This window comes from Scyliorhinus torazame, chromosome 10, assembly GCF_047496885.1.
Source record: "Scyliorhinus torazame isolate Kashiwa2021f chromosome 10, sScyTor2.1, whole genome shotgun sequence".
NCBI lineage: Eukaryota > Metazoa > Chordata > Chondrichthyes > Carcharhiniformes > Scyliorhinidae > Scyliorhinus > Scyliorhinus torazame.
Genome location: NC_092716.1, coordinates 171,810,330 through 171,834,386, shown reverse-complemented (window position 1 = coordinate 171,834,386; position 24,057 = coordinate 171,810,330). Strand labels below are relative to the sequence as shown.

Below are 24,057 nucleotides of genomic sequence, written 5' to 3'. Positions count from 1 at the left end.
AATACGCACTCCATGATGGGAAATGTCTGCTCCATGATTCAGATCATGCACTGCATCTTGGAGGTCATGAGCTGCATGGCACAGGGCATCAACTGCATGGTGCAGGCACCTTTGGGGATCCATGAGTGTCAGTGCCAGAGGATGGTTGGACTTCTGGATCTCAGTCCAACAGTCCCTCTATCCATGGAGGAGCCCAGAGCACCAACAGGGAAGAGGATCACCAGGTGCACAGCCCTTGGCCTTCCACTGAGGAGAACCTGGGGGTGTCCAGCCCATCTGACTCCCCCCTCCCTGTGACTAACACACCGCCAGTCCAGCATACCGAGGAAGGTAGCACTGCAGCACCTGTGCTGCCCGAAAGAAGGCCTGGATCCTCAGGGTCCCGGCCCCCCCCATGGGATGTCCCATATGATCAGCTCAGGCAGCAGGCTCCGTCATCCTCAGCTGTGAATCTCGGAATTACATCTAGACATAGCAGAAAGGTGAGGAAGGCAAAGAAAAGATAGTCACATAGTAGACATGGGTAAACCGAGGCATGTGCAGAGATAAGTCACGAGTGTTAGAACCATTAAATGTAATAAACGTCATATTGATCACGCATAAATTGCCTCCCCGCTCTCATGTCATTGTGGCATGCTCTGGAAACCCCTGCGCAATGCCGGTGAATCTTCCATCTTCCTCCCCCACTGTGTCGACACAGTAATACTGAGCTGATCTTGACATAGTTTGTAAGAGTCTGTCCACACCCTCAGTAGGTGGACACACCAGGACACCTGACTTCGGATGGGACAGTCTGAACTGAAATTTAGCATCTCATTGCCCCCAGATCGCCCTGTCAAGTGGCAGATTGCACTCAGGTCTCAGTCAGGCAGGAGTCAAACAGTTGCTGAGGATGAGAGGATCATTGCTCAGTCCTCACTGCAAGTCAATATCAGTCTTTTGCTTTGTCTGGTCATTCTAATTTTGCACCCTGCCCATGATCTCCCACTGGAAGAGCCCAAGTCTAATGGCCTCAAACCCATGGTGGGACAAATCCAATCACCCCAGTCCCGGTCCTCCCAAAAGTGGGAGGCAATCAGGGCGTCCCTAGCCCTGGGCCCCATTCGTGCCCTGGCCACCCCCGAGATCCTTCCTCAGCTTCCTCCAGGGGTTGACCCTGTCTGCCCTCCTCAACTTTCTCCTCATCCAAGGAGATGTGGCGTTCCTGCATCTCCTCCTCAACCAGCACCTCGCCCCGCTGCAGTGCCAGGTTTTGTAGAGCACAGCAGACCACTGTGATGCAGGAGGCCTTCTGGTGGCTGTGCCAGAGGGCTCACCCCCAACCGGTCCAGGCACCGGAACTACATCTTTAGCAGGCCAATCACCTGCTCAACTGTCACATTTGTAGATGCGTGAATCACATTGTATTGAGTCTCAGTGAGTGTCTGATGTCAACTGCCATGTCTTGAGTAGGTACCCTTTGTCTCTGAGGAGCGGTATCTCCAGCCGCTGGTGTCGCTCAAAAATGTAGCTCGTCGTTCTGCTGGAGGCGATACCCCTGCTGAGCAGGTACTGGCGTAGCTCATCACTCATGAATAAGGTTCCCCTGTCAATGTCGATGTAGGCGGGGAAGCCGAACAGAGTGTAGATAGACGGTGGCAGACGTCATGTTGGGGCACGGGAAAGCGAAGGGAAAACGAGAGTATTCGTCGATCACACTGAGAAAATATGTGTGACGGTCGGTGGAGGGGAGGGGGGCTTTGAAGTCCACGCTGAGGCGTTCAAAGGGGCGGGAGGCCTTAACCAGGCGCGCGCGGTCCGGCCGGTAGAAGTGCGGTTTGCAATCCGCACAGACCTGGCAGTCCTTGGTGATCGTCCTTACTTCCTCGACGGAGTTGGGCAGATTTTGTGCCTTAATGAAGTGGTACAACCGAGTGACCCCTGGGTGACAAAGGCTGTCGTGCAGGGTCCGGAGTCGGTCGACCTGTGCGCTGGCACATGTACCTCGGGATAGGGCATCTGGGGGCTCGTTGAGTTTGCCAGGGCGATACTTAATCTCGTAGTTATAGGTGGAGAGCTCGATTCTCCACCGCAAGATTTTATCATTTTTGATCTTGTCCCGCTGTGTGTTGTTGAACATGAAGGCTACCGACCGTTGGTCAGTGAGGAGAGTGAATCTCCTGCCGGCCAGGTAATGCCTCCAATGTCGCACAGCCTCAACGATAGCCTGGGCCTCCTTTTCGACGGATGAATGCCGAATTTCAGAGGCATGGAGGGTGCGGGAAAAGAATGCCACGGGCCTGCCTGCCTGGTTGAGGTTGGCGGCAAGGCTGACGTCCGATGCGTCGCTTTCTACTTGGAAAGGAAGTGTTTCGTCTACAGCGTGCATTCCAGCTATGGCAATATCAGCTCTGATCCGGGCGAAGGCCTGTTGGGCCTCTGCAGTCAGGGGGAAATGAGTGGACTGTATGAGCCTTGTCCGCATAGTTTGGGACCCACTGAGCGTAATACGAGAAGAACTCCAGGCAGCGTTTGAGGGCCTTGGGGCAGTGGGGGAGGGGAAGCTCCATGAGGGGGCACATGCGATCGGGATCGGGCCCCAGAACTCTGTTCTGGACCACGTAGCCGAGGATGGCTAGGCGGTTTGCACGGGACACACACTTCTCCTTGTTATATGTGAGGTTGAGGAGAGTGGCGGTGCGTAGAAATTTCGCGAGGTTGGCGTCGTGGTCCTGCTGATCATGGCCGCAGATGGTCACATTGTCTAGGTACGGAAACAGGGTCCGCAAGCCGTACCGGTCGACCATTCAGTCCACCTCCCTTTGGAAGACCGAAACCCCATTGGTGACGCTGAAGGGGACCCTGAGAAAGTGATATAGCCGGCCGTCTGCCTCGAAGGCGGTGTATGGCCGGTCCGATTTACGGATGGGGAGCTGGTGGTAAGCGGATTTCAGGTCCACCGTTGAGAAGACCCGGCACTGTGCAATCTGGTTAACCATGTCAGAAATGCGTGGGAGTGGGTACGCGCCGAGCTGCGTGTACCTGTTGATGGTTTGGCTGTAGTCCACGACCATTCGATTTTTCTCCCCAGACTTAACCACTACCACTTGAGCTCTCCAGGGGCTGTTGCTGGCCTCGATGACTCCCTCCTGAAGCAACCGCTGGACCTCGGACCTGATGAAGGCCTTATCCTGGATGCTGTACCGTCTGCTCCTGGTGGCGACGGGTTTGCAATCTGGAGTTAGATTGACAAAGAGGGAAGGAGGATCAACTTTAGGGTCGCGAGGCCGCACACAGTGAGGGGTGGTAAGGGTCCGCCGAATTTAAGGGTCAGGCTCTGGAGGTGGCACTGAAAATCCAGGCCAAGGATAAGTTCAGCGCAGAGGTTAGGGAGGACGTAGAGGCGAAAACCGTGGAACTCTATGCTTTGGACTGTGAGCGTGACCGTGCAGTACCCCCGGATCGCTACGCGATGGGATCCGGAGGCCAAGGAGATACTTTGATTGGTAGGGTGTACCTTAAGGGAGCAGCGCCTTACCGTATTTGGATGTACAAAGCTCTCGGTGCTCCCGGAGTCCAGTAGGCAGGAGGTCACGTGGCCATTGACTTTCACGCTGGTGGATGCGTTGGTCAGAGTGTGTGGTCGGGACTGGTCGATTACCATGAATGCGAGTCGTGGTTGATCGTCGCATAGTGAGGCGGCCGCTGCATCGGGGTCCTGAAACGGCGTTGGTCTCCATGTTCTGCGGGGTGGACAAGATGGCGGCGCCCGGAGGTCCTGGGGGTCACAAAATGGCAGCGCCCATGGAACGCACGTTGCAGGGGTGGAGCAAGATGGCGGCGCCCATGAAATGCACGTGTTGTGCGGGGGAGAAGATGGCGGCGCTCATTGCTAGCACATGGCCTGGGGAGGAGGGGAGAGTAGCGGCGCCCATTGTCCGGCCACCATTGACCGGGGGTGGTGGGGGGCGACCGCTGCCGCTGAGCGGGCCTGGCACACCGCTGCGTTGTGGCCCTTCTTCCTGCAGGCCTTACAAAGGGCAGCGCGGGCCGGGCAGCGTTGGCGGGGGCGTCTTTGTTGGCCGCAAAAATAGCATCGGGGGCCCCCAGAGATCACTGGCTGGAGCGTAACGCAGGCGTATTGGGTGGGTAGCGTCCCCGCTGGGGTGGCTGCCTGTGGGGCCCATGAAGCGTAGGAGGAGTGGGCCGCGCGGTTGGGGGCGTAGGACTGTACATTGCGCAGGGCGACCGTCATGGAAAGAGCTAGTGTTTTAGTCTCTGCGAAGTCGCGCGTGGCCCCTTCTAGGAGCCGCTGCCTGATAACATCGGACCCAATCCCAATTACAAAACCGTCCCTCATAAGGAGGTCTGAGCGCACCTTAGCTGTAACGTCCTGGCAGTCGCAGTCCCGAACTAATGGGATCAGGGCCCTCCAGAAGTCCTCGATTGACTCACCAGGTAGTTGAGTGCGCGTTGCGAGCACGTGTCTGGTGAAGAGCGTGTTCGGCTTCTGCTCATAATTCTCTTTGAGTCGAGTCAGAGCGTCAGCGTAATTGGGCGCATCCCGGATCAGCAGGAAGATTTTAGAGCTGAGCCTGGAGTACAAGATTTGAATCTTCTGAGCCTCTGGAACAGGGGTCGGCGCCGCGTTGATATACGCTTCAAAACAAGTTAGCCAGCGCTGAAAGTCCTTTCTGGCATCGCTTGCGTGTGGATCCAGCTGCAGTCGATCTGGTTTAATCCGGAGATCCATCTTCTGAATCAGATACTAATAAATTGAGGCACGATCAATTTGGATGGAGACGAAGTTGAATTCAAACTGAGGCTTTATTAGTTTCTGAAGTGTGGCCTCCTACAGCAGCTGGCGAAATGGCTGCGAGCTGAAGGTCACGTATATTTATAACCCGGCTCCTGGGCAGAACTAGCATGCAGGGGTCCAGGTGAACCTGTAGTGCAGGTTTTATCGTACAACCCTTAATATAGGAACACAGTGGTTTACCACAGACGTGCTTACGGAGAAGCATGGTTCCCGGAGCTGCAAGCCAAGTCGGGAGCGACACCCCGGATGTGGACTTCCTGGGGAAGGCAAATAGACGTTCATGGGGTGTATTGGTCATGGCAGTGCAGAGTAATGAGCGAATGGAGTGGAGTGCATCAGGGAGGACCTCCTGCCACGGGAGGCCGGGTGGTTTCTGGACCGTAGGGCCAGCTGGACGGCCCTCCATAACGTCCCAGTCTCCCTCTCTACCTGTCCATTTCCTCGGGGGTTATAGCTTGTCGTTCTGCTGGAGGCGATGCTCCTGTTGAGCAGGAACTGACGCAGCTCATCACTCATGAATGAGGATCCCTTGTCACTGTGGATGTAGGCGGGGAAACCGAACAGAGTGAAGATTGTGATGAGGGTTTTAATGACGGTGGCAGAGGTCATGTCGGGGCATGGGATGGCGAAGGGGAATCTGGAGTATTCGTCGATCACACTGAGAAAATGTGTGTGACGGTCGGTGGAGGGGAGGGGGGCTTTGAAGTCCACGCTGAGGCGTTCAAAGGGGCGGGAGGCCTTAACCAGGCGCGCGCGGTCCGGCCGGTAGAAATGCGGCTTGCACTCTGCACAGACCTGGCAGTCCCTGGTGATTGTCCTTACTTCCTCGACGGAGTAGGGCAGATTTTGTGCCTTAATGAAGTGGTACAACCGAGTGACCCCTGGGTGACAAAGGCTGTCGTGCAGGGCCCGGAGTCGGTCTACCTGTGTGCTGGCACATGTACCTCGTGATAGGGCGTCTGGAGGTTCGTTGAGTTTGCCGGGGTGATACATAATCTCGTAATTATAGGTGGAGAGCTCGATTCTCCACCGCAAGATTTTATCATTTTTGATCTTGCCCCGCTGTGTGTTGTTGAACATGAAGGCTACCGACCGTTGGTAAGTGGGGTGAGTGAATCTCCTGCCGGCCAGGTAATGCCTCCAATGCCGCACAGCTTCAACGATAGCCTGGGCCTCCTTTTCGACGGATGAGTGCCGAATTTCTGAGGCATGAAGGGTGCGGGAAAAGAATGCCACGGACCTGCCTGCCTGATTGAGGGTGGCAGCAAGGGCGACGTCTGATGCATCGCTTTCTACTTGGAAGGGCAGTATCTCATCTACAGCGTGAATTGTGGCCTTGGCAATATCAGCTCTGATCCGGGCGAAGGCCTGTTGGGCCTCGGTTGTCAGGGGAAACTGGGTGGACTGTATGAGTGGGCGGGCCTTGTCCGCATAGTTTGGGACCCACTGAGCATCGTATGAAAAGAACCCCAGGCAGCGTTTGAGGGGCCTTGGGGCAGTGGGGGGAGGAGGAGCTCCATGAGGGGGGCGCATGCGGTTGGGATTGGGCCCCAGAACTCCGTTCTAGACCACAAAGCCGAGGATGGCTAAGCGGTTCATGCTGAACACGCACTTCTCCTTGTTGTAAGTGAGGTTTAGGAGAGTAGCGGTGTGGAGAAATTTAGCAAGGTTGGCGTTGTGGTCCTGCTGATCATGGCCGCAGATGTCTAGGTACAAAAAGGTGGCCCGCAACCCGTACCGGTCGACCATTCAGTCCATCTCCCTTTGGAAGACCGAGACCCCGTTTGTGACGCCGAAGGGGGCCCTAAGGAAGTGGTTTAGGCGGCCGCCTGCCTCGAAGGCGGTGTATGGACGGTCCGATTTATGGATGGGGAGCTGGTGGTAGGCGGATTTCAGCTCTACTGTTGAAGACCAGGTACTGCGCAATCTGGTTAACCATGTCAGATATGGGAGGGGGTACGCGTCGAGCTGCGTGTACCGGTTGATGATCTGGCTGTAGTCCATGACCATTCGGTGTTTCTCCCCAGTTTTAACTACTACCACTTGAGCTCTCCAGGGGCTGTTGCTGGCCTCGACGATGCCTTCCCGAAGCAGCCGCTGGACTTTGGACCTGATGAAGGCCTTGTCCTGCGTGCTGTACCGTCTGCTCCTGGTGGCGACGGGTTTGCAATCTGAAGTTAGATTGACAAAGAGGGAAGGTGAGTCGACCTTTAGGGTCGCGAGGCCGCACACAGTAAGGCGTGGTAAGGGCCCGCCGAATTTCAGAGTTAGGCTCTGGAGGTTGCACTGGAAGTCCAGGCCGAGGATTAGTGCAGCGCAGAGGTTAGGGAGGAAGTAGAGGCGGAAGCCGCTGAATTCTACGCCCTGGACCGTGAGCGTGACCGTACAGTACCCCCGGATCGCTACGCAATGGGATACGGAGGCCAGGGAGATTTTTTGGTTGGCGGGGTGTATTGTGAGGGAGCAACGCCTTACCGTATCCAGGTGTATGAAGCTTTTGGTGCTCACGGAGTCCAGCAGGCAAGAGGTTACATGTCCGTCGACTTTCACGCTGGTGGATGCGTTGGTCAGGTTATGCGGACGAGACTGGTCGATTGACATGGAGGTGAGTCTTGGTTGGTCGTCGGGTAATGGGGCGGCTGGTGAGCCCGGGTCCTGGAACGCTGGTGGTGCCCATGTGCTGAGGGGTAGACAAGATGGCGCCCATGGAACGCACGTTGTGGGGGTGGAAGAAGATGGCGGCGCCCATGGAACGCACGTGTTGCGCGGAGGGGAAGATGGCGCCGCCCACTGGCCGCACGTGGTCTGAGGGGGGTGGATGGCAGCGCACATTGTCCGTGACCGAATGGGGTGGGGGCGACAGCGGCTACTGAGCGGGCCTGGCACACCGCGGCGAAGTGACCCTTCCTCCCGCAGGCTTTACAAAGGGCAGCGTGGGCCGGGCAGAGTTGGCGGGGGTGCTTCTGTTGGCCGCAAAAATAGCATTCGGGGCCCCCGGGGTTCGCTGGCTGGCGTGCAGCGCAGGTGTATTGGGTGGGCAACACCCCCGCTGGGGCGGCTGTCTGTGGCGTTCACGAAGCGTAGGAGGGGTGGGCCACGCAGCTGGGGGTGTAGGACAGGTCGTTGCACAGGGCGACTGTCATGGAGAGTGCTAGCATTTTAGTCTCTGCAAGGTCGCGCGTGGCCCCTTCTAGGAGTTGCTGGCGTATGAGATCTGGCCCAATTCCAGTCACAAAAGCGTCCCTCATAAGGAGGTCTGAGTGATCCGTGGCCGTAACGGCCTGACAGTCACAGTCCCGGACTAGTGGGATTAAGGCCCGCCAGAAGCCTTCTATGGACTCACCAGGGAGTTGAGAGCGAGTGGCGAGTGCGGGCATGGCGAAGAGCGGGTGTTCGTTTTCTGTGTGTAGTTGTCCTTGAGTAGTGTCATGGCTTTGGCGTAGTTCGGTGCATCCTGGATTAACAGAAAGACTTTGGAACTCAACCTGGAATATAAAATCTGAATCTTCTGAGACTCCGGAACAGGGGTTGGTGCCACGTTGATATACGTTTCGAAGCAAGCTAGCCAGTGCTGGAAGTCCTTTCTGGCGTCGCTTGAGTGAGGATCCAGCTGCAGGCGATCCGGTTTGATACGGAGGTCCATCCTTAGAAACCGATAGCAATAAATTGAGGCACGATCAATTGGACAAAGACGATAGTTGAATCCAACTGAGGCTTATTGCTATCAGATGTGTGGCCTCCCACAGCAGCTGGTGAAATGGCTGCTGGCTGGAGGACGTGCATATTTATAGAGGCAGGGACTACTGGCGAACCTGTAGTACAGGTCCTATCGTACATCACCTAATACAGGTGCAACAGTGGTTTACCACAACCGTCCCCCTGGATCCGTAACTGTCTTGGTTTCCGTAAACCTCGTCCTTTTGCTAATTAACATTGCTACCTCCCCAGCCCTCGTCCCGTAGCGTGAATGGTACGTCTGTCCCACCCAGTCCTTCCTTACCAGCAGTCGGTCCTTCTCCACCAGCAGTCGGTCCTTCTTCCTCAGGTGCATCTCTTGTAGGTAAATTATGTCTGCTTTTAGGCTTCTTGGGTGGGCGAAGACTTTGGATCTTTTCACTGGGCCGTTGAGTCCCCTTACATTCCAGGTAACAATCCTGGTAGGGGGTTTCTGACCCCCCCCCGCTCCTGCGGGATCAGTCATACTTACCTGGATGATGCGCCCCTGCACTCCGGGGTTTCTCTTTGTTACGGGGCCATCCAAAATGGCCATGGTCGACGCTCACACCATGAGCTCGGGCCCCAGCGCTCCGGAGTTTCCCTTTGTCCAGGGGGCACCCAACATGGCCGCAAGCTATGTCTACGCCACGTGGATGCGCCTCTGCACTCCGGAGCCTGCCTTCGCCCTGAAGCCTTCCCGAGTGGCTATTTGCTGCGCCATCTGGGTTCCTCGCTCTGCTCCATGCCCGCCGAGGCCTGTGTTTGTACTGCTTCTCTGCCTCACCCTTTTCTTTTGTTCTGCGCTCTCCCCCCGACTCCTCTCCCCCCCCATCCCCTGTCCCTCTGTCCCCCTCCTGTGTCTTTCCCCCCCTTTCTGCCCCATCCCCCCCCTCTTTGTGCCAGGCGCTCCCTCTCCCCGAGAGGCACGCCGCAGCCCTCCTTTCTTCCTGCCCTCCTGTGTTGGCCCTCCTTGCTGGAACGGTGGCCCACTCCCAGTACTTGCCTTGCTCTGGCCCTGTTTTACCTTCCTCTTACTAGCCCTTGTCTCGCCCTCCTGTCCGCTTTTCTCACCCTCACTTCCCTTGCTCCGCTCCCCCCCATTGCATTGAGAGAACAAGCCCGGAAACGAGTCAGGGCAGTCCCACGCAAAACACCAAACACGTGTGCACAGTTCATGATCCTATTGTCTCTGTTTGCGGTCTGTCCTCCGCTCTTTGTTCCGATTCATCTTTTTTTTCCATCCCTGTCGCTTTCATGATGGCTGTTGCGGCTGTTCCTCCCCCAGTTTGTTCGATCTAACGAACTCCTCAGCCTCCGCAGGGGTGTTAATCTCCTTAAATGTTACCCAGAGCCTGGCCAGGAATAACATCCCAAATTTCACCTTACTTTTGGAGAGTGCTGATTTGGCCTTGTTGAACTCAGCCCTTCTTTTGGCCAGGTCCGTCACAATGTCCTGGTACACCCTTCCCTTCCCACGTGCTCGATCTTGTCTGCCGGGCCCACTTTTGGATTTTTTTCCCGGTCTTGGAACCGGTGCAGCTTCGCGATAATCGCTCTGGCTGCTCCCGGCTTTGGTCGGAACGACCTGTCTATTTCTGGGGGATTTGGAAATTCCTCCCTTCCCACTGTCTTGTTATGCTACTTTGAGTAACATAAGCTGCTACTTGGTGCAGGCATTGTTGAAGAATACTCCAGACCTCGAGAAAAGTTGAATGTATTTATTGAGCGATTAACAAAGTTCCTAAATGAGTTCTACACTCTACTAATCTGACTCTAGTAACACAGTACACTCTACTAACTATATGAACTTGCTCTAGACCACATGCAATGATGTGGCAGTGCTGCTAACTACATATGTCTTGCTCTCTAGGTTTCTGCCGGTGGAAGGGGTCCGGGGCCTGTGTGCCTTGTCCTTTTATAGTGGTCATGTGGTGCCCTCTTATGGTGATGCCACCGCTGGGTGTTCTGATTACTCATTGGTTGTGTCTTGTTCTGATGACCCATTGGTTATATGTCTGCATATCATTACACCCACTCGCTTGCCCAGCATTTGAGCGATGTAGCCTGCTGGGTCTCTGCCCTCTATCCCCTCTGGCAGACCCACTATTTTAACATTCTGCCATCTGGACCTGTTTTCCTGGTCCTCCACTTTCTCTCTTAGGCTCCCCTGGGGCATTACCAACATTTTCACCTCACTTTCCAGAGCTACAATACTGTCGCTCTGTTCCGAGGTAGCCCTCTCCAACTCCAGAATCATTTTCTCCTGCGCCTCCACCTTCCTTCCCAGGCCTTCGATGGTTCGCTGCATTTTGTCCGTTATCTCCGCCAGCATCTCCTTCATCATTGTGTGGAGCTCCGTCCTGAGCGCCTCCTTCATGGCGTTTAGTTCTGTTTTCAGCACGCTTCTTCATTCTTCCCCCTGTGCAGGGGCGGGGGTGGGGCGGGGGAGGGGGGGTGGTTGCCACGCCCTGTTCCTGCACAGGGGGAAGAATGAAGAAGCGTGCTCTGCTGTTTGGCTCGCCAGCTTTTCCGCTTCCTGATTCGCCTGAGCCTCCGCCTCGCATCATGGGGTCGTCTGCCTGCGTGGCCGCAGCTCCTGCCTTTTTCCTTCGCTTTCGCTGCTGCTCCTTTTTACATTTCGCCGACTCTCAATTGATTATTATTTGCAGGCGTATTTATATTATGCGCCTTTCTCTTTTTGCTAGGTTTTGGTGGGAAAAGAAAATCTTTTTTTTTTAATTTAAATTTTCAGGAGAGAAAAAAAATGAATAAATAAAAATTTGTCTGATCCTCTCCGTGCACTTTGAACCCTCTGACTTTTAGGTTACTTCTTAGGGAGCAAAGTCTCAATCCCCGCTCCTCCTCCATGTGCAGCCGTTCCGCCGAGCCCACCGGGACCAGACTCTCCTCGCTCGCCTTTTTTTCCACCTTTTATCTCTTCAGCTCCGTGGGACGGAGCTTTGACGCTTGGGCAGAGTGAGGGAGGCAGGGCCGACTTTGGGGAACTTTAATTTTTTAAAAAACCCGCCGAGAAACGCCCCGAGAAAGACCTCGATTTTGCGGACCTTCAGTGCAGCCGCTCCGCTCACGAACGCCTAAAGCTTTCTTCGGAAATGACAATTACAAGGGGGCACAAGTTCAAGGTGAGGGGGGAAAGGTTCAGTGGAGATGTGCGGGGGGTAGTTTTTTTACACAGAGGGTGGTGGTGGCCTGAAATGCACTGCCAAGTGAGGCAGTTGAGGCAGATACGTTAGTGACCTTTAAGACTTATCTGGATGGACACATGAACAGACAGGGTATAGAAGGATACAAGAGGTTGGTCTAGATAGGACACGTGATCGAAGCAGGCTTGGAGGGCCGAAGGGCCTGTTCCTGTGCTTTATTGTTCTTTGTTCTTTGTTCATCGTTACCTGGCCTTGTCTACATGTGACACTGGACCCAAAGCAACATTGTTGAATATTAAATGCCCTCTGAAATGGCCTAACAAGCCATTAAATTGTTTAAACTTCTATGAAGTCTGAAAGGATTGAAACCGATGGACCATCCATCACTGACCTCGGCACCAGATACGACAATAGTACGCCAGCCCTGTCGACCCTGCAATGTCCTCCTTACTAAAAACCAGGGGCTTGTGCAAAAATTGGGAGAGCTGTTCCACTGATTTGTTAAGCAACAGCCTGAGATCGTCATAGTCATGGGAGCATTCCTTGCAGATCATGTCCCAGACACCACCGTCACCATTCTTGGGTATGACCCGTCCCACTGAGGTGGAGGCACAGTGGTATACAGTCAGGAGGGAGTTGTCCTGGGAGTCCTCAATATCAACTGTGGATCCCATGAGGTCCCATGGCATCAAGTTAAACATGGGCATGGAAACCTGCTGGTTTACACCTGCTCCTTCCAACCCTCACCTGCTCCTCCCACCCCTCTGTCCCACCCCATAGCTGCTGAATCAATATTCCTCCATGTTAAACACCACTTGGAGGAAGCACTGAGGGTGGCTAAGGCACAGAATGTACTCTGGGTGGAGAACCTAAATGCTAATCATCAAGAGTGGTTCAATAGCATCACGACTGACCAAGCTGCTAGACTGGGTTTGCAGCAGGTGGTGAGAGAACCAACAAGAGTAAAATCTTCTGAGCCTGTCCTCACCAAACTACCTGTCACAGATGCATCTGTCTATGACAGTGTTGGTAGGAGTGACCACTGCACAGTCCTTATGAAGAAGAAATCCTCTTACCATCATCATTTTGCGTGGCAGCTAACTGGAATAGATTTCAAATTGATTTAACAACTCAAAGCTGGACAATCATGAGGTGCTGTAGGCCATTGGCAGCAGCAGAATTGTATACCAGCACAATATGGACAGGTATATCCTTCACTCTACTATTCACTCCACCATTACTTGCAAGCCAGGAGATCTTTATTTGCCCATGGGATGTGGGCGTCGCCAGCATTTGTTGCCCATCCCTGAGAGAATTTAAAAGTCAACCACATTGATGAGGGTCTGGAGTCATATGTCAGCCAGACCGGGTAAGAATGGCAGATTTTCTTCCTTTCTAAAGTTTCTCTAAAGAGAGAATAACCCGGGAGGGAGGCATCTTTAATTATGCTGCCCACTTTCCCAAGGCAGTGGGAGGTTGTTTTCGGTGAAAGGTTAGGAACAGATTTTCCTACAAAATTTATCATACCAAGCAGGCTGACGACTCGTTCTTTATCGATTGGACGTAGCATGTTTAAAATTGCCTTTATCTATTCTTGGTCAGGTTGTATACCTCCAGCAGAAAGTTTGTCTCCTAAGAATTGTCCACTATGCCACCAATCTTGGTGTCATCTGCAAACTTACTAACCATGCCTACTAATATCTCATCCAAATCAATAATATAAATAACAAATAACAGTGATCCCAGCACTGATCCCTGAGGAACACCGCTGATTACAGGCCTCCAGTTTTAAAAACAACCCTCTACAACCACCCTTTGTTTTCTGTTGTCAAGCCAATTTTGTATCCAATTGGCTACCTCACCCTGGATCCCGTGACATTTAATCTTATGCAACAACCTACCAGGCTGTACTTGTCAAAGGCCTTGCTAAATTCTATGTAGACATCGACTGCACTTCCCTCATCTACTTTCTTGGTTATCCCTTCAAAAAAACTCAATCAGATTCGTGAGACCTGATTTTCCACTCACAAAGCCTTGCTGACTGTCCCTAATCAGTCTTTGCCTCTCTAAATGCCTGTATATCCTAACTCTGAGAATACCTTCTAACAACTTACCCACCACAGACGTCAGGCTCACAGGTCTGTAGTTCCCAGGCTTTTCCCTGTGGCCCTTCTTAAACAAAGGCACAACATTTGCTACCCTCCAATCTTCAGGCACCCCATCTGTGGCTGTTGATGATTCAAATATCTTTACTAGGGGACCCGCAATTTCCTCCCTAACCTCCCACAATGTCCTGGATACATGTCTTCAGGTCCCGGGGATTTATCTACCTTGATGCGCTTTAAGACATCCAGCACCTCCTTTTCTGTAATACGTACATAGATACATAGAAGATGGGAGCAGGAGAAGGCCTCTTTGTCTTTTGAGACTGCTCCGTCATTTATCACGATCATGGCTGACCATCCAACTCAATAGTCTAATCCTGCTTTCTCCCCATAGCCTTTGATCCCATTCGCCCAAGTGCTATATCTATCCGCCTCTTGAATATATACTCTCCCTGTATTTTATTTCTCTTAGACTTACTCGACCCATTCACTGAGTTATCCATCAGTCTCTGTACTCTGGCTCTTTTTGACTTTTGTTTTTCTGCTTTTCAGTTTTCCCCTTACTGCCTTTTGTTTCTGTCCCCACTTTACTTTCCTCCGACTTCCTGCATCGGTTCCCATCCCCCTGCCACAATAGTTTAAGTGAATGGTAACACTCCGAATCCTTGAAAATTTCAGGAAATTCTTTCAGGATTGCATCCACTCATGTACTTTGCGTAGTTACAGCACAGTCTGCAGTGTAGACTCTTTTTACTAGTTTGCGTGCTTCACATGCTTCCACTCCCAATAATGATTTACGCTTGGCCTCTACAATGGAAAAGTGACTTTATGTACTTTATTCTTTACATGGACCTCTAGTTTGCATACTCCCAGTATATTAATTCTTTTGCCGTTGTAATCCTTTAAAGGTACTGTGGTATTTAGAATGTGCAGTTTGAGAATGTGCAGTTTAATCATCATTTTTTTGCATATCGGATAAACTTATAAGATTGGCTCTCACTCCCGTGTCGAGTTTGACATTGATTAATGTTTTATTAATCATCAGAGGAACTGTCCAGTTCTCTCTTTGAACACTTGCATTTGCATTGCTATAACTGCAAATTTGCTTTGAAGCCTTGTCTTTGGGATCTTCAAAACCAATCCTGGTACCTTGTTAGATCTTCAATCCTGGTATCATGTTATGCTCTGGTGCTTGGCCGGTTGGAATAAATGCACTAACGAATGTCGAGTTCTTCACCAGTTGAATGTTTTATTGTTAAACAATAACATGGGTTAGATAACCGTAAGAATATTATCAAAATCTACTAACTATTGTAATTTATCTAAGAGCTATTACACATTGTGACTATCCACTATGAAGACTATCCCCAGATTCCCAGAGGTAAAAGTGTAACATGGTTGTTCTCTACTATCACCTGCTGGTTGGAGGTCTTGTCTATTACTATACATGTGATTGCTTATGCATATCATCACAATACCGTTCTGACTAGGAACAATACCACCATTCTTTCATTGTCGTTGGATTACAAACCTGCAACCTCCTTTCTATAAGTACTGTGGGTGTACCTTCACCCTAATGTAAGCTTTCTTGTGACACTGATAAAGATTGAATTGAAGAAGGACTGCCATGGTTAAAGAAGGCAGTTCACCAACACCTTCTTCAGGGCAATTGGGGATGAGCAACAAATGCTGTCATTGCCAGCATGCTCACATCCTGTGAAAATAATTTTTTTAATGGTGAGAGGTGGATACCCCTTTAGACAGTCCATTTCATTTCCTGAACGCGCACTGGGGGCAATCCAACAGGCACAGTTGATGATTCCTTCCATAAGTCTGTTGATAATTTAGAAGACACCAAATATAGGCTTGGCTGGATTTATCTAGTTTTGTTTTGTGGATACCTGCCAACTTTTTACATTGTTGGGCAGATGCCAGTACCATAGACTACGGGTTTAAACAGAGAAGGCATGGTGCACGCAAGCCCCGGAGCGGGTGACATACCCAGAGAACCCAGGGATGTGGTGACACAGCTGATCTTGCCAAACTTTCATCAAAGCCCTTCTCAAACCTGCTCACATACACAACCAGGCTGGCCAATGAACACTGAAAATTGCATGCAGAAGTCTGCGGCTGGGAACTCACAGAATGCATCCTGGGCATTCAGGGTAAGTTGTAACAGGGAGGGAGAGCAAAAGCAATTGGTAGAGGGGAAGGCTCAGAGCAAAGGAGGCCCAGAGGAGCACAATATCAAAGTAAAATGAGTAAATATCTGCCTCTGCAGCTTCTAGACTGCAAACTCCTTCCTGGCAGGTTTGACGTGATGGAGAAGAACATCCTGATCTGGTCTTCCACTCAGGACTTAGGCTAAAATAGCACTGTGCCCTGTTTTGAATATGTAAGGAAGACCCTTTCCAGGTTAGGATGTGTATCCAGCTTGTGTATCCAGCTTGCCTGCCTAAAGGAAGAGGTTAAGATTTAAACCCACCAGAAAGGCAGCGGGATCAGAGCAGATAAGTCTTTTCCCTAATTTTAATTGATCCCTGCTCGTTTTCACAGGACTGGGGGAATTAAAATCAGAGCCACGGTATCAATCGCTGTAATGACACAGCTTCTGTGGCACAATGATGTGCCATTGCAGCTACTGATGTGCAGGCCTTTAGTGGCAATGTTAGAAATGCAAGTCCCTTTAAGAGGAAACCAGGACCAGTTTCAACATGAGTTGAGAGTAGCACATTGAAGCCTGTAATTAAATGCTGGGTTTTTCACCAGTAGGGGGTGGGGGGTTGCTTCTGGACATGGAGATAAATTGTAATAAAATGTGCCAATGTGCTTCAAAGGAACATTATAAAGAAAAAATTGGCACCAAGCTAAATATGGAGATATTAAGGCAGGTGACCAAAAGCTTTGTCCAAGAGGTAAGTTTTCTGGAGAGTTGTATGGAAGAAAGAGAGGCAGAGAGATTTAGGGAGGGAATTATAGCACTATGGAAAGAAAAGAGAAGTTGGAGATGGGATGCTCCAAGATCTCGGTAATCCTCCATTTCCGGACTCTTGTGTATCCCTGTCTTTAATCACGCCACCATTAGTGCCTTCAACTATCTAGGTCCAAAGCTCGCTGGCTGGATTCTCCTAAGATCATGTGTTGACGCTGGGGAAGGATTAGTGGACTTCCACAACAGCAACGGGTGCCACACCTGGACCGATTCAGCGACTGTTAAAGGGGCTCACACCGGCGCCACACATTCCAATGAGAAATGGTGTGGGATTCGCGATTGACATTCAGGAGGCTGACAAGCTGCAGCCGCATATACACACTTCACTACACAACACACCGTCCCAGCCAACAAGATGGCAACATTTCACGGATGTCGAGCTGCAGTCCTGGGCGCCATGGAGGAGAGGTGGGCCACCCTGTACCCCGGCCCGGAAGGAGGCCGTCAGCCACCGCCATTCGCCGTGCCTGGGCGCAGGTGGCAGAGGCAGTGAGCGCCATGAGCACCACTGTCCGGACAGGCCTGCAGTGCCCTAAAAAAACTGCACAACTTCCTCAGGGTGACCAAAGTGAGTAGGCAGTACTTGCCTCTAGCACTAACCCCGTCCCACATACCCGTAACCCGACCTCCACCCGGAGGGCAGCTGAACCCCACATTGCACTACATGTTGGCACCCATACCGGCCGCCATGACCAGGTGCCATGGCCATGGAGATCATCAGCTACCCACCTCCTGAGCTGTCGGGCTATCTAACACTGTTGATTTCTGATTTCCACCCCCCCCGCCAGGAGAAGGCCACCCATAACCGCTAGGAGCAGGAGAAAATTGGAAGGGGACCGCTGGAACTGCGGCCCCTCACCGCAGCAGAGCAGAGGGCCCTGCAAGTGGTTGGCAGGCCTGAAGAAAGGGAAGTCGCCATGATGGAGATCAACCATTGGCAAGGAAGTGAAACTCCGCTTAGTTGCAGTTCCCCATGATATGTGTGCCAACCATCACCCCCCAACCACCCTCACCCCCAAACCACCCTCACCTCCCCCCTCCCACTCCACCCCGTCCCGGTGTCTAATCACGCATGTTTTCTTGTGTCTTGCAGGGTCTGCTGGTGATGGGACGGGTCCATTAGGCGTCCCTGATCCTAGCCAGTGCCACAACCTGAGCCCCACCATGTGCCAACCAGTGACAACGACACCGACACGGAGGGAAGTCATATAAATGTGACTCAAGACACCCCGGAGCTCAAGCTCGGGAATTACACTGATTTCCCATCACAGCTGTCTCCAACACATCCACCATCCCAGAGACCCTCACCTCGGTTGGGCACTTTAGTGAAGAGGCTCCTGGGATACCCTCTGGTTCGCACCACAGAGCTGCTCCGGTACATCAGGTGGAGGTAGGAACTCTCGAGGCGACGAATGGTTGGAGGGCAGGGCGACCCTATGGACTAGCTGCCATCCAGACCAGTTTTGGGCATCTGGAACGTACAGTCCCATCTATAGTAGAGATGCAGTCACAGAGCCAGGGTCTACAAGAGAGGTTTTCGGCGAGCTAAAGGAGTCCAACTGCGTGCAGAAGCAGAGGTAGTGTCGACCATGTGTGCCGCCCAGACCAACCTCGCATGGGTGACAACTGCCGTGGAGGCCTTTGGGACGAGGGTTTTGGCTATGGATCAGCATGTTCAAGGCTTGGGGCATTCTGTGCAGGTGGTGGCCGAGGCCCAGGACAACGCTGCCCTGTTACACGCAGCCATGTGCCAGAGCCACATGGATATTGCAGCGGCGCTCCGGGGCGTGGCCCATTCACAGCGGGCCACGGCTGAGAACATCAATGACATTATCCAGGCCCCTGGCTGACGTGGCACAGATGCAGAGGGAGGTGGCCCAGCCCCAGAGGGAGATGGCGCAGTCACTGGCTGATGTGGCACAGACCCAGAAGGTGGTGGCATTGTCACAGCGTGATGTGGTACAGTCCCAGATGGAGATGGCCCGCTCCCTGGACACGAGCATGCAGACCCTGGTCGATATGATAGCGGGCTGCCAGGACAGCAGCCTCAGGTGGCGGGAGTGTCTCAGGGGATAACTCCACTTGCACCCCTCTCTTATGGAGTAGCCCGAGGGCTATCGGGCACCCTGAGGGAGGAGGAGGTGATGAGGCGTGTTCAGCTGACCCTGAGTGCAGAGGAGGTGCTGGAACACTCGGATCTCCCCCCCCCCCCCCCCCCACTGCCCCAATCTCCTGTCCCTGCCGCATCTGGTGGGCAGCGGACAGAACAGGTGACAGCATGCCACCTGAGACATCCGAGCAGCAGCTGGGCCCATTCAGGCCCGGTTGACCCAGAAGACGGCCAGCGAAGGGGACCCAGGTCGCAGGGCCGCCTCCACTCCTGATGTACCATCTGGTAATCCACCCAGATGTAGCTTTAGGGCCTGTAAGGCTAGAAAGTTAGGCACCAGTTAAGTTGGCACAGGTTCAGGGCACAGTTTAGTGATATGGGTTAGGGCATGTATGTGTATATGTTTGTTCACAATAAATACCTGTACATGCTGTTAAAACCTGCCTCAGATTGGTGTGATGGGTGTGCTGATCTGGGCTGGCCAGAGAGGAGGTGCGCAGGAGGGGTGCGAAATGGGCTGACGTTTTGCCCCTCCCACAATCATCCCCATCTCCGCCACCTCAGAGATTCGGTGAAACTGTGTGATGGAATGGCCAGTTTGCATGCAGGGATCACCCAGGTGGAAAATGGGAAGTGCTACGGTGGGCAGGGGTCAGGCGTTGTCAAGCAATGCGGAGCACCAGAGCGGCAGGTATGTATTACGGAGAGGGTTGCAGACGGGAGGGGGGTAGGGGGCGGGGGGGGAGAGAGAGGGGTGTATCCAGGGTGGGGGAGGTGGGGGGAAGTTTGGGGGTGGGATGTGGCCTCCGTGCCTCTGGCCAGTCCCCCCCCTTAAGTCGGTGAATCTGGAGGCGATCAGAGCGTCCTGTGCGCGTTGATCCTGACGAACATGTCGTGTGGCCTCCCGTGCCCCATGTCCTGCCCATCCTCCCCTCCCCCACATCCTCCTCGTCATAGGAGGCCTGGCATTCATCCTCCTCCTCCAGCACGTCGCCCCCTCTGTTGCGCGATGCTGTGGCGGACGCGGTAGGCTGCCACGATGCACCACACTGGAGTCCCTCTAGAGTGGTTCAGGCACCTGAACCGCATCTCCAGGATGCCGAAGCACCGCTAGATCACACCCCTGGTCGTTGCACGTGTGTCGTTGTAGCAGGTCTCCACTTCAGTCTATGGCCTTTGAATAGGTGTCATCAGCCACGACTGCAGTGGATAACCCCTGTCGCCCAGGAGCCAACCCCAGCTGGGGAGGGCATCTCGAAGAGGTCAGGAGTCGCCAGAATGGAAGCGTCGTGCACACTGTCCGGGTATCGAGCGCAAACGTGCATGATGCGCAGCTGATGGTCACACGCCAGCTGCACATTCATCGAGCGAAATCCTTTTTGGTTTGTGTAGAGTGGCCCGTCATCTGTCTTTGCTCAAAGGTGACATGCATCCCGTTGATCAGCCCCAGGACCCGGGGCATGTTGACGGTACAAAGAATGAAGAACAAAGAAAAGTACAGCACAGTGGTGGGGAATCCCACTGCTCAGGCATCCTGGTGGGCTCGGTCCACATTAAAATGGATGTATTGTGCCATTTGGATTTTGTCATGTGAGAGTACCTTTAAGAAATGGGTGTTTATAAATGGGTATGTGTATAAATATCTGTAGTGAGAGTACCTTTAAGAAATGGGTGTTCACTACAGCAGTGATGTCAGAGAGTGGGTGGAGCTGGGCTGTCTGTCAGCTTTTTACTTTCGTTTCAGGCTGTTTGCTGCAGGGTGTGTTTTAGTTTCGTTTTGAGAGCTGGATAGCTGCAGTCACAGCCAGAAGGGGTATTAGTCTCTCTCTCTGTAATCTAAAAACTGTAAATCAATCCTGTGGTGATTTAAAACTAATAACTGCTCTCAGTAGTGACTTTAACCTGATGTGCTTCTGTTAAAAGTTCTTTTTTTAAGTCTTATGGATGTTAAAAGGAAAGCTTAAAGGATTACTTAGTGTTGTAATCTTTGGGGGTTGTATTTGAATTAATGGTTGCTAAGATGTTCACTGTATGTTTTAAAAAGGTTAAAGAGTTCATAGAATAAATATTGTTTTGCTTTAAAAAATACTTTTCCATTTCCGCTGTACCACACCTGTAGAGTGGGCCATGTGCTCTCCATACCACAATCTATTAAAAGTTGTGGGTCAGGTGAACTCCATGATACACTTTAGGGTTCTCTGCAACCTGGCCCATAACAGTTTATAGGGCCTCTGTGATGGCATGGATGCACCTGTGCACCGAGGTCTCTGAGATCCCTGACAGGTCTCCACTTGATGCCTGGAAGGACCCCGTGGCTTAAAAGTTCAGGACGACCGTCACCTTGAAGGCCACTGGGAGCGGGTGTCCTCCCCCTGTAACCCGTCCTGACACCGACCCTGCTGCCAGGGACACCGTCGGCTGGCACTGCCCTTGCCAGCAGTACACTCTGCGGCCCCCGTCTGGTGCTCCCGTAGGGGCTCCAGTGGGCATTGTCCTTGGATGAGCTGCCCGATGCCCCGCCGATGGGTGGCAGCCGGTTGGGGGAGAAGTATGACGGTAGGTAGGGTGTGGTATGGTGGAGGGTGGGGTGCGTAGATGGTGGGGTGGGGCTGTGGTCAGGGCACCAATACGGCCGGTGTCACTTTGCAGAACCATGCACCAAGGTGGGAGCTCAGTGGGGTGCACAGCAAGATGGCTGCCTTGCAGGCCACGGCAATGGTGATCCATGCCTGGGCACTGCCCCAGTCCCGTGGGGAGTCACCCTGGTGACACGGCCTGTTTCCCCTGTCACCACTCCCTCTCCCCCCGGCACTGACAGGGCCCCCCCCCCACGGCCAGTGTCCGGACCGGCTGCCCACAGTCATGTCTCTCTGTGTCCTACCTCCTCTCTCTCCATCATCAGCCACGGCGCCGGTTTCACGATTTTTAAAAGCACACGAAAACCTCGCCGTCGGGAATTCACCCCAGTGGAGGTGGAGAATCGCGGAGGCCCTGGAGAATTCCGGGTTGGGCCTGCTAATGATATGCCAACGGCATTTACCGTACGTGCGTTCTGGAATGCATTGCTGCTGTTGAGGCAACGGAGAATTGTGATTTGGCGTGAAACCGGTGCACGCCACGATTTTGCCGTTGGAATCAATTCTCCGCCTAATCGCGTTTCCAGATTCTGCCGTCGACCGACGGAGAATCCCGCCCCAGGACTTTAAACCTTGCTGCCTCTCTATCTCCTCCTTTAAGACATGTTTTCAAAGCTTTTTGTCCTAATTTCTGCTTATGTCTTTCAATGTCAAATCTGCTTTGTTAACATTTCATGAAGTGTCTTGGGATAATTTACTATATTAAAAGCACTATGTAACTGCGATGTTGTTGGTTTATGGTTATCACCAATTATGAGGAATCTAACCATTGCTTATATTTTTTGCAATTGTTAACTCTGTGGCCAATTGTAGCACATCTAACATTGTTCCAGCTGAGATGATAACAAACTGGATGTTCAAGCTGGGGCCTTCTGATCTTTATTGTGCAGTTATATGCTACCTTTACCAAATAAAACACAACATGGTCAGGTGGGGGTTTAGGGGTGAGAGTGGGAAAATAATGGATGTTTAAGATATCAACAAAGGAAATTAATTTCGCCAGCTGATAAGATTGGTCAGAATTCAAATAAATGCTTGATTTTGCTTGCTATGCCTCAAACCAGAGAAGGATAATTAAATATCAGTTGATAATGATAATTCTGCTTTCTCCTCACTTTGGCAAAATGTTCCATACGACACTTGTGTTTATCCAAACAAACCCTTATGTTCTGTTGAGCTATGTGTGGTTCACCATGGTCTGGAAAAAGCTTGCAGTGTGATTAGCAGAGCAAATTTGAATTTTAATAACCATTTTTGTTCAGAAGCCTGTGCTCCATTTTAAAGGTTACATTGTGCAAATGAAGCTGTGAAGAGCTGCAGTTCTGATGTAAAGCTTTGCTGAGATTCACTGCCAGTTCTTTTGAGTGTTTTTATAAGTGTGCTGCATTGTGTATAGGGATATGAACTGCAGACAACACGTACATTGAGTGTGACTGCGTAGACAAATGGAGGGGCTAGCGGAAACCGGGTAACTGCCTGGGCCATTTACCCACTTTGAATTCAACCCTTTCTCATTGCCTCTGATACTCATCTGTTGGATTCTGCAGGCAGATGGGATGCATGCCTCGGACATCCCTCCTATATTTCCCACCCTGAATCTTATAGTTATGTCCCCTTGTAACAGCTACATCCACCCAAGGAAATAGTCTCTAAACGTCCACTCTATCTATCCCCCTCATCATCTTATAAACCTCTATTAAGTCACCTTTCCTCATAAGACCTATCCTGCAAACCAGGAAGCATCCTGGTAAATCTCCTTTGCACCCTTTCCAATGCTTCCACATCCTTCCTATAATGAGGTGACCAGAACTGCACACAATACTCCAATGTGGTCTCACCAGGGTCATGTATAATTGCAGCACAACCCCGCGGCTCTTAAACTCAAACCGTCTGTTAATAAACGCTAATACACTATAAGCCTTCTTCACGGCTCTATCCACTTGAGTGGAAACCTTCAGAGATCTGTGGACATGAACCCCAAGATCTCTATGTTCCTCCACATTCCTCAGAACCCTGCCGTTGACCTTTAATCCGCATTCAAACTTTTTCTACCAAAATGAATCACCTCGCACTTATCAGGGTTAAACTCCATCTGCCATTTTTCGGCCCAGCTCTGCATCCTATCAATGTCTCTTTGCAGCCTACAACAGCCCTCCACCTCATCCAATCTTGGTGTCATCAGCAAATCTACTGACCCACCCTTCAGCCCCCTCCTCCAAGTCATTGATTAAAAATCACAAATAGCAGAGAACCTAGCACTGATTCCTGTGGTACACCGCTGGTAACTGGTCTCCAGTCTGAAAATTTTCCATCCACCACCACCCTCTCTCTTCTATGTGATATCCAGTTACTTATCCAATTGGCCAAATTTCCCTCTATTCCACACCTCCTTACTTTCTTCATGAGCCGACACCATGGGGAACCTTATCAAATGCCTTACTAAAATCCATGTATACAACATCAACTGCTCTACCTTCATCTACACACTTACTTTCCTCCTCAAAGAATTCAATCAAATTTGTGAGGCAAGTCCTA

At 52.0% G+C, this 24,057-nt stretch overlaps 1 protein-coding gene across 2 annotated transcripts in view; it reads left to right on the top strand.

The window, feature by feature from the left end:
- The window catches only part of ptpn5 (protein tyrosine phosphatase non-receptor type 5), a 296,571-nt gene that overhangs the window by 26,985 nt on the left and 245,529 nt on the right, over positions 1–24,057 (top strand). Inside the window, exon 2 of one of the 2 annotated variants that reach the window (XM_072518941.1) lies at positions 17,870–18,166. The exons of the other annotated variant lie outside the window; for it this stretch is intronic. The gene's annotated coding sequence lies outside the window, so the exon portion shown is untranslated. The remainder of the gene's footprint in view (positions 1–17,869; positions 18,167–24,057) is intronic. 2 annotated transcript variants of the gene reach the window in all.